Consider the following 19,404-nt stretch of genomic DNA (forward strand, 5'->3'; position numbering starts at 1 on the left):
AGGCTGGTGGCATGTGGTGATCCAGTTTGAGTCGAGGGTCACGTGTCAATGAATTCGTGTCACTCATGTTTGTTGCTGCATGCACTTTGCTTATGTTGTGCTCGGTGTGTGATTTGTCCTCAGGATGTGCAGTGTGTAATGTTCGGTTTGTGGCTGCTGGTAGGGCGCCTTGGCAGTGTGTTATTCTGCTGTGTGCTATTGTGTATTTGGACGTTGGTTGTGTTCTCTTGTTTTGGGTTGTATACCTGCTGCATGTTTTAGTGTGGGGTGTATTGCTTATCTGGTGGCGATTGTAATTCATAGTTGCTTCTTGTTGCAGGGGCGAGTCTGCTGTTTGGGTGTGATGTTCGTGCTGCGTATGATGTGTGTGTCATACCGCTGCTTATCTAACTGTTTAAGCATGTCAGTGTTTGCTGTATTTGTATTCTTTGCACCCCTGTGCAGGGATCGAAATTAAGATTGGGTAAGCTGGATCTAAAAGCAGCTCCTGGGTGTCCTGCATTAACCAGTGACCAGGAGCTTGTCCATAGTTTATGACCCCTTATGCTTTAAATGTTCTATAGGTGTATCCTAATGTATAAATTCACATAGTTGTGGCATCAGTTGGCCTGGGAAGCCAAAGGTAGCTCCTGTTATCTGTTGGTGTCAAGCCAACTAGGCTCTTCTAGGCTACAAGCAGGAGCTAAATAGCTCCAGCTCCCCTCAGTTTCAAACCCTGCTTGTACCGACATGCAGATTTGTGTGACACGTGGACCCGTGTAATGCTGCGCCGGCGCACTTAGATTCTCAACTTTTTATGGCGCAAGTGAGGAGTGCTAGCACATCTCCTCAATTGCGACACAAAAAAGGAGCAGCTCAAATAACTAAGGGCATCGGAATGTGTGCAGAGGCTCCTTGTCCCTCCCTTTGCTCATTTGCACAAAAAGGGGGCATTTGTCGACATTTACAAGCACATATAATAGACAAATAATCAGGATGAAGAGATCCGACAGAAAACAGAGAACTCCTGTGTGTGTGTATTTTGCATCAACACAGAAAGATTCGGGTGACTAGACAATTTATTTTACAGTTCTTTCGATAAGCACGAACGATAAGTGAAATATAAACGGACAAGGCTGGTTATGGATAGTGGTAACACAGATAGGTGTCGACCTCAGGGTTATTGAGATCAAAACATGATGGAGGGGGTATAACAACCCTATAAAGCAGGGAAACATGCGCCTGAGACTTGCATTGGTCCAAGGCATAGTTTACACATGGTGCACACAACAATATTTACATATAACATACACGAGGGGGGATGGTATAGTTGTGTCACGGGGATGTCCGTTTATATTTCACTTTTCGTTCCTGCTTATCGAAAGAACTGTAAAATAAATTGTCTAGTCACCCGAAACTTTCTGTGTTGATGCAAAATAAATACACACACACACACAGAAGTTCTCTGTTTTCTGTCGGATCTCTTCATCCTGATTATTTGTCTATTATACGTATACCCACCTGGGTTAATCAGGACCCCGCCAGGTGCCCTATAGTCTATACCCCATTTACAAGCACATCTGTTATTTATATATGTTTAATGTGGCATGTATTAATATTACTAGTATGAGTTCTAGTATTCTCAAATGGTGTAAATTAATCTTTCAATCACACCGGTAATTGAAATTAACAAACATGTTTTGAGGCAGTCAATTGTAGAGAATAACATGTTATGGTTAATGCACCTTTTCAAAAATAAATTTGTTTACCTTAGCGTCACACAGTTTTTCAGTGTAAAAACAACATGTTATTAGGTTACCTGGGTAAACTAGAACCCCTCTGGGTTCCAGGAGATACTGTATATAAGGCTCAGTGATTGTGCACAGTGGTGATCAATCTTGGACAGGACAGCCTCCTTATTACATGAATAAATACTTAAATAAAACACATCTGGATTTCTGCACCTTCATTACCTCAACATCCCTAATCTACAAATGGGATGGGCTTTTTAAATGCGCGGAGTGGAAGGTCACTCCCATGCGTCTTTTGGGACAGGTGCAGGAGCAAATCATGACAGAGTCATTTTTGACCCTGTTGTGATTTTTATTTGAAGCGTGACAGTCGTAGTTTAAACCGTGGCTGTCACACTTGCATTTCCAGCCCCCGAACAGGGATGGAAAGCCTTTTTTTTCCGCGCATGCTCCAACCACGTGGTTGCTGGGAGCTGATCTGATATTAGTGATCTATGCAACAGGGCTGGACAGCGCATCTTTGCTCCACTCGGCAGCTCCTCCTGAAATGCTCAGGTCACCGATCAGAATAAGGGGGCGGAGCCTCTCTGAAAGTTGCGCAAATGAAACAAGCACATTTTCTGCTTGGCAGTACTTTCTGAGAATCGGGCCATAAGAGTCCGATTTCCTTGTGCCTCAGCACAACATTCACAATGCAAAAGTTGCAGGGATTACTTGTGATTCGGGCTCACAATGCTTTCAAAGTGATCATGTGTCCTACAGATTTGAGGCCAGGAGGACAAGATTCATGAGTTTCAGGCATTGAGTTTTGCTTGCCTCCTTATTTTGTGAGAGTTGAAGTTGTTGGGTTCTGTTTTTAGTGAGATGTAGGTGCTTACTGTTATCGTAACACATTTTGGATAGCATTAAAGATCTGGTTAACTCAACCTCGCAGACATTTCCAAGACAGGGAGAATACCTCTAAGACGCTGGAGCAGGAAGTGTGTTCTCCTCACCATGACGTTGACCATTAGGCGTTGCACGTTGTTCCTACATTCCTTGATCCCTTTAACTTCTACAGGCGGAGGGCCCTATCTTGCCCAAAAGAAGGTGGGATGTACGGCCTGGACATCCCCATGCGTGTGATAGCTGAATTGTAGGTGTTGAAACATAAGTTGTTGTCAATCACCCAATCTTGGATTATGACCAGGCTGGAGTAATGGGTTGCCTGTCACGCTGGTCCTTGCCCAGACTGAAAGCATAGCATTTAGAGGATGTTCTTAATATTTGTGGTGTTCAATAGCCCAGGTGCAAAAACAGAGCTTTAGGGGCAGCCTCACGTGCATTTATGCGTGGCAGACGCAAAGTGGCCCACTATGTCTTGCTCTGAGTGACCATGAAAATACGAAGATAGTCCCGGTGCCCTGGTGAAGAATGTTGGCATGGTTGGTTAACAATATGATATGCCGCTGACAAGTCAGGTAACATCAAGGCCAACATTTGTTTGTCATTCTGTGCCTTCATAAGTTACCCATCATGAAAAGAGGGGACAGTTCACTCCAGCTTGTTGGTCTGAACCAAGATTGGTGGTCTAGTAATGCATTGTATTGTTCAAAGTAGGACAACATGTGAGGTTGTTAGCGATTGGGCGGGAGTCAGCCAGGACTGAGGGGTTTGCGTTAGGATTGTTTGAACAGAGGTGCAATAATCATTGCATAAGTGAGTCCTGTACAATGCCCAATCCAGAAACAAATTATACAAACATTTGTTAGAGGTGTTGTCAATGGTTATATATTTTATTTAATCATAGAGGCAAGGGACACGGGGCCTCATTACACGGACGCGGTGGACCAAGGTGCTATTAGCACCTTGGTCCATGCCGGTAAAATACCGGCACCACCTTGGAGGAAAGGGGAATTACCGCCCTATTCCAAGGTTGGCGGGCAGTAATTCCCCCTTCCCCAATTGCCCTTCCCCATTCCCATTTTTGTCCCATAGGGCATAATGGGAATGGGGAAGGTGCTAATTACGGTACCGCAAATTGCGGTACCGTAATTAGCACCCTGGTCCCTTTGCGGGTTGGTTTTTAACGCCTGCTAAAAAGCAGGCGTTAAAGTACCAACCCGCAAAGGGACCTCGTAATCAGGAGGTAAGGGTTAACGGTCACCGGTACCCTTACCGGTGACGGTTAACCCTTACCGCCTACCGTGTAATGAGGCCCACAGTCTTCTGCTGATGCTCTCATAAAATGTATTTTGTTAACAAGATGGGAATGTACATATTCATTTTTAACCACTGTCTTAATATCATTGAATCTGATCTGTTTTTTCATATTGTCTAGGAAGATGTTCATTTACTCTTGGAAGTAGGATGGCAGTAAACCTGCACATTCGTGAACGGTTTTGAAAGCGGTAACAATTTGAAGGATAATTCTCAATTCATTCCATATCTTAAAAATCTCAATACATTTGTATTGGGGTGCACGTACACATTTCTGTAGGCATGCTTTTTAAGAATACAATAGTGGGATGCTGTCCCCAGCAGTGTATTTTACATGCCAATGCTCCTTTGGATTTTTGAGGTTATTCTTAGGGGCTTCGTATTTCCTGCCGTGTCCTTTGTAATTATCCAAACCTCAATAAGAGTATTGATCTCACCAGGTCCACCTGATGGTCACCACCCAGCATCTGAAAAGGCTTCTTGAGCATGTATGGTTGGTGAAGTGCACATTTGATACCAGCCTGGACTGGAAGATGAAGGAATCTTCCCCAGTTATGGGTGTTTCGACTGACTCTGGCACTCCATGCAGTATAAGTGACAATGCGATGCGTGCTATCGTAACCACTTTCTATTTAGAGGACCCGTTTAGGCACAGACAGGGATCCCTCATTCAATGATGGGTGTTGTCCAGGCATTCATCACAGTACTCCTGGCTTCCTGATCCATCTCCCACTCTAAAATAGACAATGGGAGGCAATTACAAGGTATACCTCACTTTGCTGATTTTTGTGTTATTTCTTTGTACCGCTTTTTTACTACAAAACTATAGATGGTAAGTTTGAGTTTGTTATAAAGTCTAGTGGGTGGCAGGAAGGGAGTGGGGGGTTCAACCCTCTGTTTGAGGTACAAAAGTGGTAAGATTGGCAAAATAAAGTAGGCAATGTGGTATACACAGGAAATATTCATAGATCCAATTACAAGGCACAACGATTACAGCGGCTACAGGAAACAATGTAGAGTCCACAGAGTGGTCTTAAAATACTCTGCACAATAGACAACAGCTGTGGGAGAGGAAGGCAGAGGAGTTGAGGTGGCTCTTCAGATAGTGGCAATCTTTGTTTGGGGACACACTCAAACGTTTTTGGTGTCATGACAGATATTGGTTAAGGGGAAAAAGCCCATTATCTCTGAATCCCAAGCTAAGCCTACTTTACCAGACATGAGAATATCCCCTTTTTTCTGGGCTTGAATTTGAGAATGTTACAGAACATCCAGCTTTTTACCAGTCTTTAGTTTGACCGCCCTCATCCACCAGTTATAATTTAATATATATATATAGCTTGTTTTAATATTTATATGCACATGGCTGCAAATAAATATTAAAGCAAGCTAAGAGAATTGAGCAATATGGCTTGCTCAGCTGGTCTGGCTGTTACCACAGATCGATACATTTTCCTTGTTTTGATATCAATAGTATTTTTTTCCGTTTTTTGTCCTGTATCTGCATGTGCCTGTCACGTTCGATGTTTGTGAAGTATTTATGTGTTTGATCCCTGGTTGCTTCTCTTTTGTGCTTACAGTTTGTCTTACTGTGTGAGAGAGGGTATGCCCAGACGTGGATCCCTTGCTAGCTGCGCCATAGGGAACCAAGCTGCACCTCACGGAGGAAGCCCAACAAGACCGAAACATGTCTGGGGTTGCTTATGTTTCCGTGCAGAGGGGACCTGGCCTAGCAGTTCGGGCTGGGCTGCTACCATTGGTGGTACCTGACTGATTTGCATATGGCTGGACCCCTTTTGCAATGGCGTAGACAGGCTAAAAAACAGTGGTGTGGAAGGTTGCCCAGAGCAATGCCAGTGGTTCAGATTCATGCAAAACCTTCCACCCATCACTTTTGTGCTTACAGTTTGTCTCACTATGTGAGAGAGGGTATGCCCAGACATGGGTCCCTTGCTCGCTGCGCCATAGGGAAACCAAGCTGCACATCACTGAGGAGACCCAACAAGGCCGAAACATGTCTGGGGTTGCTTGTGTTTCCATGCAGAGGGGACCTGGCCTAGCAGTTCGGGCTGGGCTGCTACCATTGGTGGCAGTACCTGACTGAGGGCCTCATTACAACTCAGGCGGTAAGGGGTTTACGGCGCCGTAAACAGCGCCGACCCTTACCGCCTGAGTACGAGGTCCCTTAGCGCCATGGAGGTTTTAACACCTGCTTTTAGCAGGTGTTAAAATCCATGGCGCTAAGGGACCATGGAGTTAATTACGCCACCGTAATTTACGGTGGCGTGATTAACGCCTTCCCCACTCCCATTATGCCCTATGGGGCAAAAATGGGAATGGGGAAGGGTAAATGGGGATTGGGGACTTACCGCCCCGCCAAACTCGGAATGGGGCGGTAAGTCCGCCCGTTTACGCCATGGTGGTAAAGGTACGACCCAGGCGGTAACTTACCGCCTGGGTCGTAATGAGGCCCTGATTTGCATATGGCTAGACCCCTTTTGCAATGGCACAGACGGGCTAAAAAAAGGTGGTGTGGAAGGTTGCTCAGAGCAATGCCAGTGGTTCAGATTCATGCAAAACCTTCCACCCTTCACTTTTGTGCTTACATTCTGTATAGAGCGCCATGCCTGGTAAAGTGTCAGATTCTGCCACGAGAGAGGAATACACTTTAAAGTTAGAATCCCCATAGTGAGCATATCATCCTCCCAAGGTTGATCAATCAAGTTCCAGGCGTGTGTAGAAATGACATCTGTTATTACAGTGCTGGAGCTCTGTGCCATGAAGCACTATAGCACATCATGTGCTGCTGCGCGGGATATATTAGTGCTCCTACAACTGCCCTTAACCCCGCTCTCCTTCTAGGATCAGGAACTGGGAAAGCTACCCCAGTGTATAGAATGGATAGGATGCCCAGATCTCCTTCTAGGATCAGGAACTGGGAAAGCTACCCCAGTGTATAGAATGGATAGGATGCCCCGCTCTCCTTCTAGGATCAAGAACTGGGAAAGCTTCCCCAGTGTATAGAATGGATAGGATGTAACCCAGCTCTCCTTCTAGGATCAGGAACTGGGAAAGCTACCCCAGTGTATAGAATGGATAGGATGTCTTGCTCTCTCGCGGAGTACACAGGTGCTAAAGTGGTGTAGTGGTACTCTTCACTCATGTGCCAATTGCTATATACACTGTCTAATCTGTCTGACTCATAAAACCGCACCCAGGTAATGCTTTTTATATTCCTAGTAAATGTTCTAATAATTCTATCAATTTTGTTGCACTCTTTTGACCCATCTCATGTATTTGAGTATTGCCCTGTGAGTCAAGCCACAAGTCCAGTGGTGATGTTCTTGAGGCTAACCGTGATCTTAGGGGATGCCCTCACAGCGAAGGCCTATCTGGAGTGTGGAACTCTGCCTGTGTTTCATACTAAGGTCTTTCCTTTACCCCACCTGGAATGGCCTCCTTACTTTGATGTTAAACCAACCCATCTAGCCAAGTCAGACTGCTAGTTCCCATTTTAGCAAAACATCGGAGCACCTATTTTTGTAGTGAGTTGACAGTGGCCTACAGTAAATGCTTCCATCTTTGGGGGGGTTTGTCTCTCTTGCTCCTATGAGTGGACAGTGCCCTACAGTAAATGCTTCCATGTTTGCAGGGGGGGGGTTATCTCTCTTGCTCCTTTGAGTGGACAGTGCCCTACAGTAAAGGCTTCCATGTTCGGGTTCCATGTTCGGGGGGTTGGCTCTCTTGCTCCTATGAGTGGACATTGCCCTACAGTAAAGGCTTCCATGTTCGGGGGGTTGTCTCTCTTGCTCCTATGAGTGTACAGTGCCCTACAGTAAATGCTTGCGTGTTTGGGGGGGTTGTCTCTCTTGCTCCTATGAGTGGACAGTGCCCTACAGTAAATGCTTCCGTGTTTGGGGAGTTGTCTCTCGCTCCTATGAGTGGACAGTGCCCTACAGTAAAGGCTTCCATGTTCGGGTGGTTGTCTCTCTTGCTCCATTGAGTGGACATCACCCTACAGTAAAGGCTTCCATGTTCGGGGGGTTGTCTCTCTTGCTCCTCTGAGTGTACAGTGCCCTACAGTGAATGCTTGCGTGTTTGGGGCGGTTGTCTCTCTTGCTCCTATGAGTGGACAGTGCCCTACAGTAAATGCCTCCATGTTTGGGGGGGGGGGTGTCTCTCTTGCTCCTATGAGTGGACAGTGCCCTACAGTAAATGCCTCCATGTTTGGGGGGGTATCTCTCTTGCACCTATGAGTGGCCAGTGCCCTACAGTAAATGCTACCTTGTTTGCAGGGGGGGGTGTTGTCTCTCTTGCTCCTATGTGTGGACAGTGCCTTACAGTAAATGCTTCAGTGTTTGGGGAGTTGTCTCTCGCTCCTATGAGTGGACAGTGCCCTACAGTAAAGGCTTCCATGTTCGGGGGGTTATCTCTCTTGCTCCTATGAGTGGACATCACCCTACAGTAAAGGCTTCCATGTTCGGGGGGTTGTCTCTCTTGCTCCTCTGAGTGTACAGTGTCCTACAGTGAATGCTTGCGTGTTTGGGGCGGTTGTTGCTCTTGCTCCTATGAGCGGACAGTGCCCTACAGTAAATGCCTCCATGTTTGGGGGGGTGTCTCTCTTGCTCCTATGAGTGCACAGTGCCCTACAGTAAATGCCTCCATGTTTGGGGGGGTGTCTCTGTGGGGCACTGTACACTCATAGGAGCAAGAGAGACAACACCCCGAACATGAGCGGACAGTGCCCTACAGTAAATGCTTCAGTGTTTGGGGAGTTGTCTCTCGCTCCTATGAGTGGACAGTGCCCTACAGTAAAGGCTTCCATGTTCGGGGGGTTGTCTCTCTTGCTCCTATGAGTGGACATCACCCTACAGTAAAGGCTTCCATGTTCGGGGGGTTGTCTCTCTTGCTCCTATGAGTGGACAGTGCCCTACAGTTAATGCCTCCATGTTTGGGGGGGGTGTCTCTCTTGCTCCTATGAGTGGACAGTGCCCTACAGTAAATGCCTCCATGTTTGGGGGGGGTGTCTCTCTTGCACCTATGAGTGGCCAGTGCCCTACAGTAAATGCTTCCTTGTTTGCGGGGGGGGGGTTGTCTCTCTTGCTCCTATGTGTGGACAGTGCCCTACAGTGAATGCTTCCATGTTCGGGGGATTGTCTCTCTTGCTCCTTTGAGTGGACATCGCCCTACAGTAAAGGCTTGCATGTTCGGGGGGTTGCCTCTCTTGCTCCTATGAGTGGACATCGCCCTACAGTAAAGGCTTCCATGTTCAGGGGGTTGTCTCTCTTGCTCCTCTGAGTGTACAGTGTCCTACAGTGAATGCTTGCGTGTTTGGGGCGGTTGTCTCTCTTGCTCCTATGAGTGGACAGTGCCCTACAGTAAATGCCTCCATGTTTGGGGGGGGTGTCTCTCTTGCTCCTATGAGTGCACAGTGCCCTACAGTAAATGCCTCCATGTTTGGGGGGGGGGGGGTGTCTCTCTTGCACCTATGAGTGGCCAGTGCCCTACAGTAAATGCTTCGTTGTTTGCAGGGTGGGGGGGGGTTGTCTCAATTGCTCCTATGTGTGGACAGTGCCCTACAGTGAATGCTTCCATGTTCGGGGGTTGTCTCTCTTGCTCCTTTGAGTGGACATCGCCCTACAGTAAAGGCTTCCATGTTCGGGGGGTTGTCTCTCTTGCTCCTATGAGTGTACTGTGCCCCACAGTGAATGCTTGCGTGTTTGGGGGGGTTGTCTCTCTTGCTCCTATGAGTGGACAGTGCACTACAGCAAATGCTTCCGTGTTTGGGGGGTTGTCTCTCTTGCTCCTATGAGTGGCCAGTGCCCTACAGTAAATTCTTCCTTGTTTGCAGGGCGGGGAGGTTGTCTCTCTTGCTCCTATGAATGGACAGTGCCCTACAGTAAATGCCTCCGTGTTTGCTGGGTTGTCTCTCTTGCTCCTATGAGTGGACAGTGCCCTACAGTAAATGTGTTCGTGTTTGGGGGGTTGTCTCTCTTGCTCCTATGAGTGGACAGTGCCCTACAGTAAATGCTTTCGTGTTTGGGGGGGTTGTCTCTCTTGCTCCTTTGAGTGGACAGTGCCCTACAGTAAAGGTTTCCATGTTCGGGGGGTTGTCTCTCTTGCTCCTATGAGTGTACAGTGCCCCACAGTGAATGCTTGCGTGTTTGGGGGTTTTTCTCTCTTGCTCCTATCAGTGGACAGTGCCCTACAGTAAAGGCTTCCATGTTCGGGGGGTTGTCTCTCTTGCTCCTATGAGTGGACAGTGCCCTACAGTAAATGCTTCCATGTTTGGGGGGGGTGTCTCTCTTGCTCCTATTAGTGGACAGTGCCCTACAGTAAATGCTTCCGTGTTTGGGGAGTTGTCTCTCGCTCCTATGAGTGGACAGTGCCCTACAGTAAAGGCTTCCATGTTCGGGGGGTTGTCTCTCTTGCTCCTATGAGTGGACATCACCCTAGAGTAAAGGCTTCCATGTTCGGGGGGTTGTCTCTCTTGCCCCTCTGAGTGTACAGTGCCCTACAGTGAATGCCTCCATGTTTGGGGGGGTGTCTCTCTTGCTCCTATGAGTGGACAGTGCCCTACAGTAAATGCCTCCATGTCTGGGGGGGTGTCTCTCTTACACCTATGAGTGGCCAGTGCCCTACAGTAAATGCTTCCTTGTTTGCAGGTGGTGGGGGTGTCTCTCTTGCTCCTATGTGTGGACAGTGCCCTACAGTGAATGCTTCCATGTTTGGGGGGTTGTCTCTCTTGCTCCTTTGAGTGGACATCGCCCTACAGTAAAGGCTTCCATGTTCGGGGGGTTGCCTCTTTTGCTCCTATGAGTGGACATTGCCCTGCAGTAAAAGCTTCCATGTTCGGGGGGTTGTCTCTCTTGCTCCTCTGAGTACACAGTGTCCTACAGTGAATGCTTGCGTGTTTGGGGCGGTTGTCTCTCTTGCTCCTATGAGTGCACAGTGCCCTACAGTAAATGCCTCCATGTTTGGGGGGGGGGGTGTCTCTCTTGCACCTATGAGTGGCCAGTGCCCTACAGTAAATGCTTCGTTGTTTGCAGGGTGGGGGGGGGGGGGTTGTCTCTCTTGCTCCTATGTGTGGACAGTGCCCTACAGTGAATGCTTCCATGTTCGGGGGGTTGTCTCTCTTGCTCCTTTGAGTGGACATCGCCCTACAGTAAAGGCTTCCATGTTCGGGGGCTTGTCTCTCTTGCTCCTATGAGTGTACAGTGCCCCACAGTGAATGCTTGCGTGTTTGGGGGGGTTGTCTCTGTCTCTCTTGCTCCTATGAGTGGACAGTGCTCTACAGTAAATGCTTCCGTGTTTGGGGGGTTGTCTCTCTTGCTCCTATGAGTGGCCAGTGCCCTACAGTAAATTCATCCTTGTTTGCAGGGGGGGGGTCGTCTCTCTTGCTCTTATGAATGGACAGTGCCCTTCAGTAAATGCCTCTGTGTTTGCTGGGTTGTCTCTCTTGCTCCTATGGGTGGACAGTGCCCTACAGTAAATGAGTTTGTGTTAGGGGGGGTTGTCTCTCTTGCTCCTATGAGTGGACAGTGCCCTACAGTAAATGCTTTCGTGTTTGGGTGGGTTGTCTCGCTTGCGCCTTTGAGTGTACAGTGCCCTACAGTAAATGCTTGCGTGTTTGGGGGGGTTTTCTCTCTTGCTCCTATCAGTGGACAGTGCCCTACAGTAAATGCCTCATGTTTGGGGGGTGTCTCTCTTGCTCCTATGAGTGGACAGTGCCCTACAGTAAATGCTTTCGTGTTTGGGGGGTTGTCTCTCTTGCTCCTATGAATGGACAGTGCCCTACAGTAAATGCTTCCATGTTTGCGGGGGGGGGGGCGGGTTGTCTATCTTGCTCCTATGAGTGGACAGTGCCCTACAGTAAATGCTTCCGTGTTTGGAGGGTTGTCTCTCTTGCTCCTATGAGTGGACATCGCCCTACAGTAAAGGCTTTCATGTTCGGGGGGTTGTCTCTCTTGCTCCTATGAGTGGACAGTGCCCTACAGTAAATGCTGTCGTGTTTAGGGGGGTTGTCTCTCTTGCTCCTATCAGTGGACAGTGCCCTACAGTAAATGCCTACATGTTTGGCGGGTTGCCTCTCTTGCTCCTATGAGTGGACAGTGCCCTACAGTAAATGGTTCCGTGTTTGGGGGGTTGTCTCTCTTGCTTCTATGAGTGGACAGTGCCCTACAGTTAATGTTTCCATGTTTGGGGGGTTGTCTCTCTTGCCTCTTGCTCCTATTAGTGGACAGTGCCCTACAGTAAATGGTTCCATGTTTGACGGGGTTGTCTCTTTTGCTCCTATGAGTGGCCAGTGACCTACAGTAAATGTCTCTGTGTTTGGGGGGTTGGGGGGTGTCTCTCCTGCTCCTATGAGTGGACAGAGCCCAACAGTAAATGCCTCCGTGTTTGGGGGGGTTGTTTCGTTTGCTCCTATGAGTGGCCAGTGGCCTACAGTAAATGCCTCTGTGTTGTGGGGGGGGCGTTGTCACTCCTGCTCCTATGAGTGGACAGTGCCCTACAGTAAATGCTTCCATGTTTGGGGGGGATGTCTCTATTGCTCCTATGAGTGGACAGTGCCCTACAGTAAATGCCTCCGTTTTTGCTGGGTTGTCTCTCTTGCTCCTATGAGTGAACCGTGCCCTACAGTAAATGCTTCCATGTTTGGGGGGGTTGTCTCTCTTGCTCCTATGAGTGGACAGTGCCCTACAATAAATGCCTCCGTGTTTGGGGGGATGTCTCTCTTGCTCCGATGAGTGGATAGTGCCCTACAGTAAATGCATCTGTTTTTGGGGGATTGTCTCTCGCTCCTATGAGTGGCCAGTGCCCTACAGGAAATGCCTCCATGTTTGGGGGATGTCTCTCTTGCTCCTATGATTGGACAGTGTCCTACAGTAAATGCTTCCGTGTTTGGGGGGTGTCTCTCTTGCTCCTATGACTGGACAGTGCCCTACAGTAAATGCTTCCGTGTTTGGGGGGGGGTTGACTCTCTTGCTCCTATGAGTGGACAGTGCCCTACAGTAAATGGTTCCATGTTTGGGGGGGGGGGGGTGTCTCTCTTGCTCCTATGAGTGGACAGTGCCCTACAGTAAATGCTTCCGTTTTTGGGGGGTTGTCTCTCGCTCCTATGAGTGGCCAGTGCCCTACAGTAAATGCTTCCGTGTTTGGGGGGGGGTTGTCTCTCTTGCTCCTGTGAGTGGACAGTGCCCTACAGTAAATGGTTCCATGTTTGGGGGGGTCTCTCTTGCTCCTATGAGTGGACAGTGCCCTACAGTAAATGCTTCCGTGTTTGGGGGGGGGGGTTGTCTCTCTTGCTCCTATGTGTGGACAGTGCCCTACAGTGAATGCTTCCGTGTTTGGGGGGGGGTTGTCTCTCTTGCTCCTATGTGTGGACAGTGCCCTACAGTAAATGTTTCCATGTTCGGGGGGTTGTCTCTCTTGCTCCTTTGAGTGGACATCACCCTACAGTAAAGGCTTCCATGTTCGGGGGCTTGTCTCTCTTGCTCCTATGAGTGTACAGTGCCCCACAGTGAATGCTTGCGTGTTTGGGGGGGTTGTCTCTCTTGCTCCTATGAGTGGACAGTGCTCTACAGTAAATGCTTCCGTGTTTGGGGGGTTGTCTCTCTTGCTCCTATGAGTGGCCAGTGCCCTACAGTAAATTCTTCCTTGTTTGCAGGGGGGGGGGGCGTCTCTCTTGCTCCTATGAATGGACAGTGCCCTTCAGTAAATGCCTCTGTGTTTGCTGGGTTGTCTCTCTTGCTCCTATGAGTGGACAGTGCCCTACAGTAAATGTGTTCTTGTTTGGGGGGGTTGTCTCTCTTGCTCCTATGAGTGGACAGTGCCCTACAGTAAATGCTTTCGTGTTTGGGTGGGTTGTCTCTCTTGCTCCTTTGAGTGGACAGTGCCCTACAGTAAAGGCTTCCATGTTCGGGGGGTTGTCTCTCTTGCTCCTATGAGAGTACACTGCCCCACAGTGAATGCTTGCGTGTTTGGGGGGGGTTTCTCTCTTGCTCCTATCAATGGACAGTGCCCTACAGTAAATGCCTCCATGTTTGGGGGGTGTCTCTCTTGCTCCTATGAGTGCACAATGCCCTACAGTAAATGCTTCCATGTTTGGGGGGGTTGTCTCTCTTGCTCCTATGAGTGGACAGTGCCCTACAATAAATGCCTCCGTGTTTGGGGGGATGTCTCTCTTGCTCCGATGAGTGGATAGTGCCCTACAGTAAATGCATCTGTTTTTGGGGGATTGTCTCTCGCTCCTATGAGTGGCCAGTGCCCTACAGGAAATGCCTCCATGTTTGGGGGATGTCTCTCTTGCTCCTATGATTGGACAGTGTCCTACAGTAAATGCTTCCGTGTTTGGGGGGTGTCTCTCTTGCTCCTATGACTGGACAGTGCCCTACAGTAAATCCTTCCGTGTTTGGGGGGGGTTGACTCTCTTGCTCCTATGAGTGGACATTGCCCTACAGTAAATGGTTCCATGTTTGGGGGGGGGTGTCTCTCTTGCTCCTATGAGTGGACAGTGCCCTACAGTAAATGCTTCCGTTTTTGGGGGGTTGTCTCTCGCTCCTATGAGTGGCCAGTGCCCTACAGTAAATGCTTCCGTGTTTGGGGTAGGGGTTGTCTCTCTTGCTCCTATGAGTGGACAGTGCCCTACAGTAAATGGTTCCATGTTTGGGGGGGTCTCTCTTGCTCCTATGAGTGGACAGTGCCCTACAGTAAATGCTTCCGTGTTTGGGGGGGGTTGTCTCTCTTGCTCCTATGTGTGGACAGTGCCCTACAGTGAATGCTTCCGTGTTTGGGGGTTGGGGGGTTGTCTCTCTTGCTCCTATGTGTGGACAGTGCCCTACAGTAAATGCTTCCATGTTCGGGGGGTTGTCTCTCTTGCTCCTTTGAGTGGACATCGCCCTACAGTAAAGGCTTCCATGTTCGGGGGCTTGTCTCTCTTGCTCCTATGAGTGTACAGTGCCCCACAGTGAATGCTTGCGTGTTTGGGGGGTTGTCTCTCTTGCACCTATGAGTGGACAGTGCTCTACAGTAAATGCTTCCGTGTTTGGGGGGTTGTCTCTCTTGCTCCTATGAGTGGCCAGTGCCCTACAGTAAATTCTTCCTTGTTTGCAGGGGGGGGGCGTCTCTCTTGCTCCTATGAATGGACAGTGCCCTTCAGTAAATGCCTCTGTGTTTGCTGGGTTGTCTCTCTTGCTCCTATGAGTGGACAGTGCCCTACAGTAAATGTGTTCTTGTTTGGGGGGGTTGTCTCTCTTGCTCCTATGAGTGGACAGTGCCCTACAGTAAATGCTTTCGTGTTTGGGTGGGTTGTCTCTCTTGCTCCTTTGAGTGGACAGTGCCCTACAGTAAAGGCTTCCATGTTCGGGGGGTTGTCTCTCTTGCTCCTATGAGAGTACACTGCCCCACAGTGAATGCTTGCGTGTTTGGGGGGGTTTTCTCTTTTGCTCCTATCAGTGGACAGTGCCCTACAGTAAATGCCTCCATGTTTGGGGGGTGTCTCTCTTGCTCCTATGAGTGCACAATGCCCTACAGTAAATGCTTCCGTGTTTGGGGGGTTGTCTCTCTTGCGCCTATGAGTGGACAGTGCACTACAGTAAATGCTTCCATGTTTGCGGGGGGTGGGGGGTTTGTCTATCATGCTCCTATGAGTGGACAGTGCCCTAGAGTAAACGCTTCCATGTTAGTAGGGGGGGGGTTGTCTCTCTTGCTCCTATCAGTGGACAGTGCCCTACAGTAAATGCCTCCATGTTTGGGGGGTGTCTCTCTTGCTCCTATGAGTGGACAGTGCCCTACAGTAAATGCTTCCGTGTTTGGGGGGTTGTCTCTCTTGCTCCTATGAATGGACAGTGCCCTACAGTAAATGCTTCCATGTTTGCGGGGGGGGGGGGTTGTCTATCTTGCTCCTATGAGTGGACAGTGCCCTACAGTTAATGTTTCCATGTTTGGGGGGTTGTCTCTCTTGCCTCTTGCTCCTATTAGTGGACAGTGCCCTACAGTAAATGGTTCCATGTTTGGGGGGGTTGTCTCTTTTGCTCCTATGAGTGGACAGTGCCCTACAGTAAATGTGTTCTTGTTTGGGGGGGTTGTCTCTCTTGCTCCTATGAGTGGACAGTGCCCTACAGTAAATGCTTTCGTGTTTGGGGGGGTTGTCTCTCTTGCTCCTATGAGTGGACAGTGCCCTACAGTAAATGTGTTCTTGTTTGGGGGGGTTGTCTCTCTTGCTCCTATGAGTGGACAGTGCCCTACAGTAAATGCTTTCGTGTTTGGGTGGGTTGTCTCTCTTGCTCCTTTGAGTGGACAGTGCCCTACAGTAAAGGCTTCCATGTTCGGGGGGTTGTCTCTCTTGCTCCTATTAGAGTACACTGCCCCACAGTGAATGCTTGCGTGTTTGGGGGGGTTTTCTCTTTTGCTCCTATCAGTGGACAGTGCCCTACAGTAAATGCCTCCATGTTTGGGGGGTGTCTCTCTTGCTCCTATGAGTGCACAATGCCCTACAGTAAATGCTTCCGTGTTTGGGGGGTTGTCTCTCTTGCGCCTATGAGTGGACAGTGCACTACAGTAAATGCTTCCATGTTTGCGGGGGGGTGGGGGGTTTGTCTATCATGCTCCTATGAGTGGACAGTGCCCTAGAGTAAACGCTTCCATGTTAGTATGGGGGGGGTTGTCTCTCTTGCTCCTATCAGTGGACAGTGCCCTACAGTAAATGCCTCCATGTTTGGGGGGTGTCTCTCTTGCTCCTATGAGTGGACAGTGCCCTACAGTAAATGCTTCGGTGTTTGGGGGGTTGTCTCTCTTGCTCCTATGAATGGACAGTGCCCTACAGTAAATGCTTCCATGTTTGCGGGGGGGGGGTTGTCTATCTTGCTCCTATGAGTGGACAGTGCCCTACAATAAATGCTTCTGTGTTTGGAGGGTTGTCTCTCTTGCTCCTATGAGTGGACATCGCCCTACAGTAAAGGCTTTCATGTTCGGGGGGTTGTCTCTCTTGCTCCTATGAGTGGACAGTGCCCTACAGTAAATGCTTTCGTGTTTGGGGGGGTTGTCTCTCTTGCTCCTATGAGTGGACAGTGCCCTACAGTAAATGGTTCCGTGTTTGGGGGGTTGTCTCTCTTGCTTCTATGAGTGGACAGTGCCCTACAGTTAATGTTTCCATGTTTGGGGGGTTGTCTCTCTTGCCTCTTGCTCCTATTAGTGGACAGTGCCCTACAGTAAATGGTTCCATGTTTGGGGGGGTTGTCTCTTTTGCTCCTATGAGTGGGCAGTGACCTACAGTAAATGCTTCCGTGTTTGGGGGGTTGTCTCTCTTGCTCCTATGAATGGACAGTGCCCTACAGTAAATGCTTCCATGTTTGCGGGGGGGGGGTTGTCTATCTTGCTCCTATGAGTGAACAGTGCCCTACAGTAAATGCTTCCGTGTTTGGAGGGTTGTCTCTCTTGCTCCTATGAGTGGACATCGCCCTACAGTAAAGGCTTTCATGTTCGGGGGGTTGTCTCTCTTGCTCCTATGAGTGGACAGTGCCCTACAGTAAATGCTTTCGTGTTTGGGGGGTTGTCTCTCTTGCTCCTATGAGTGGACAGTGCCCTACAGTAAATGGTTCCGTGTTTGGGGGGTTGTCTCTCTTGCTTCTATGAGTGGACAGTGCCCTACAGTTAATGCTTCCATGTTTGGGGGGTTGTCTCTCTTGCCTCTTGCTCCTATTAGTGGACAGTGCCCTACAGTAAATGGTTCCATGTTTGGGGGGGTTGTCTCTTTTGCTCCTATGAGTGGCCAGTGACCTACAGTAAATGTCCCCGTGTTTGGGGGGTCGGGGGTGTCTCTCCTGCTCCTATGAGTGGACAGAGCCCTACAGTAAATGCCTCCGTGTTTGTCGGGTTGTTTCTTTTGCTCCTATGAGTGGCCAGTGGCCTACAGTAAATGCGTCTGTGTTGTGGGGGGGGGGGGGGGGGCGTTGTCACTCCTGCTCCTATGAGTGGACAGTGCCCTACAGTAAATGCTTCCATGTTTGGGGGGGATGTCTGTATTGCTCCTATGAGTGGACAGTGCCCTACAGTAAATGCCTCCGTTTTTGCTGGGTTGTCTCTCTTGCTCCTATGAGTGAACCGTGCCCTACAGTAAATGCTTCCGTGTTTGGGGGGTTGTCTCTCTTGCTCCTATGAGTGGCCAGTACCCTACAGTAAATTCTTCCTTGTTTGCAGGGGGGGGGGCGTCTCTCTTGCTCCTATGAATGGACAGTGCCCTTCAGTAAATGCCTCTGTGTTTGCTGGGTTGTCTCTCTTGCTCCTATGAGTGGACAGTGCCCTACAGTAAATGTTTTCTTGTTTGGGGGGGTTGTCTCTCTTGCTCCTATGAGTGGACAGTGCCCTACAGTAAATGCTTTCGTGTTTGGGTGGGTTGTCTCTCTTGCTCCTTTGAGTGGACAGTGCCCTACAGTAAAGGCTTCCATGTTCGGGGGGTTGTCTCTCTTGCTCCTATGAGAGTACACTGCCCCACACTGAATGCTTGCGTGTTTGGGGGGTTTTCTCTCTTGCTCCTATCAGTGGACAGTGCCCTACAGTAAATGCCTCCATGTTTGGGGGGTGTCTCTCTTGCTCCTATGAGTGCACAATGCCCTACAGTAAATGCTTCCGTGTTTGGGGGGTTGTCTCTCTTGCTCCTATGAGTGGACAGTGCACTACAGTAAATGCTTCCATGTTTGCGGGGGTTGGGGGGTTTGTCTATCATGCTCCTATGAGTGGACAGTGCCCTACAGTAAACGCTTCCATGTTAGTAGGGGGGGGTTGTCTCTCTTGCTCCTATCAGTGGACAGTGCCCTACAGTAAATGCCTCCATGTTTGGGGGGTGTTTCTCTTGCTCCTATGAGTGGACAGTGCCCTACAGTAAATGCTTCCGTGTTTGGGGGGTTGTCTCTCTTGCTCCTATGAATGGACAGTGCCCTACAGTAAATGCTTCCATGTTTGCGGGGGGGGGGGTTGTCTATCTTGCTCCTATGAGTGGACAGTGCCCTAAAATAAATGCTTCCGTGTTTGGAGGGTTGTCTCTCTTGCTCCTATGAGTGGACATCGCCCTACAGTAAAGGCTTTCATGTTCGGGGGGTTGTCTCTCTTGCTCCTATGAGTGGACAGTGCCCTACAGTAAATGTTTTCGTGTTTGGGGGGGTTGTCTCTCTTGCTCCTATGAGTGGACAGTGCCCTACAGTAAATGGTTCCGTGTTTGGGGGGTTGTCTCTCTTGCTTCTATGAGTGGACAGTGCCCTACAGTTAATGTTTCCATGTTTGGGGGGTTGTCTCTCTTGCCTCTTGCTCCTATTAGTGGACAGTGCCCTACAGTAAATGGTTCCATGTTTGGGGGGGTTGTCTCTTTTGCTCCTATGAGTGGCCAGTGACCTACAGTAAATGCTTCCGTGTTTGGGGGGTTGTCTCTCTTGCTCCTATGAATGGACAGTGCCCTACAGTAAATGCTTCCATGTTTGCGGGG

Source organism: Ambystoma mexicanum, chromosome 7p, assembly GCF_040938575.1.
Source record: "Ambystoma mexicanum isolate Mex_15411 chromosome 7p, UKY_AmexF1_1, whole genome shotgun sequence".
NCBI classification, from domain to species: domain Eukaryota; kingdom Metazoa; phylum Chordata; class Amphibia; order Caudata; family Ambystomatidae; genus Ambystoma; species Ambystoma mexicanum.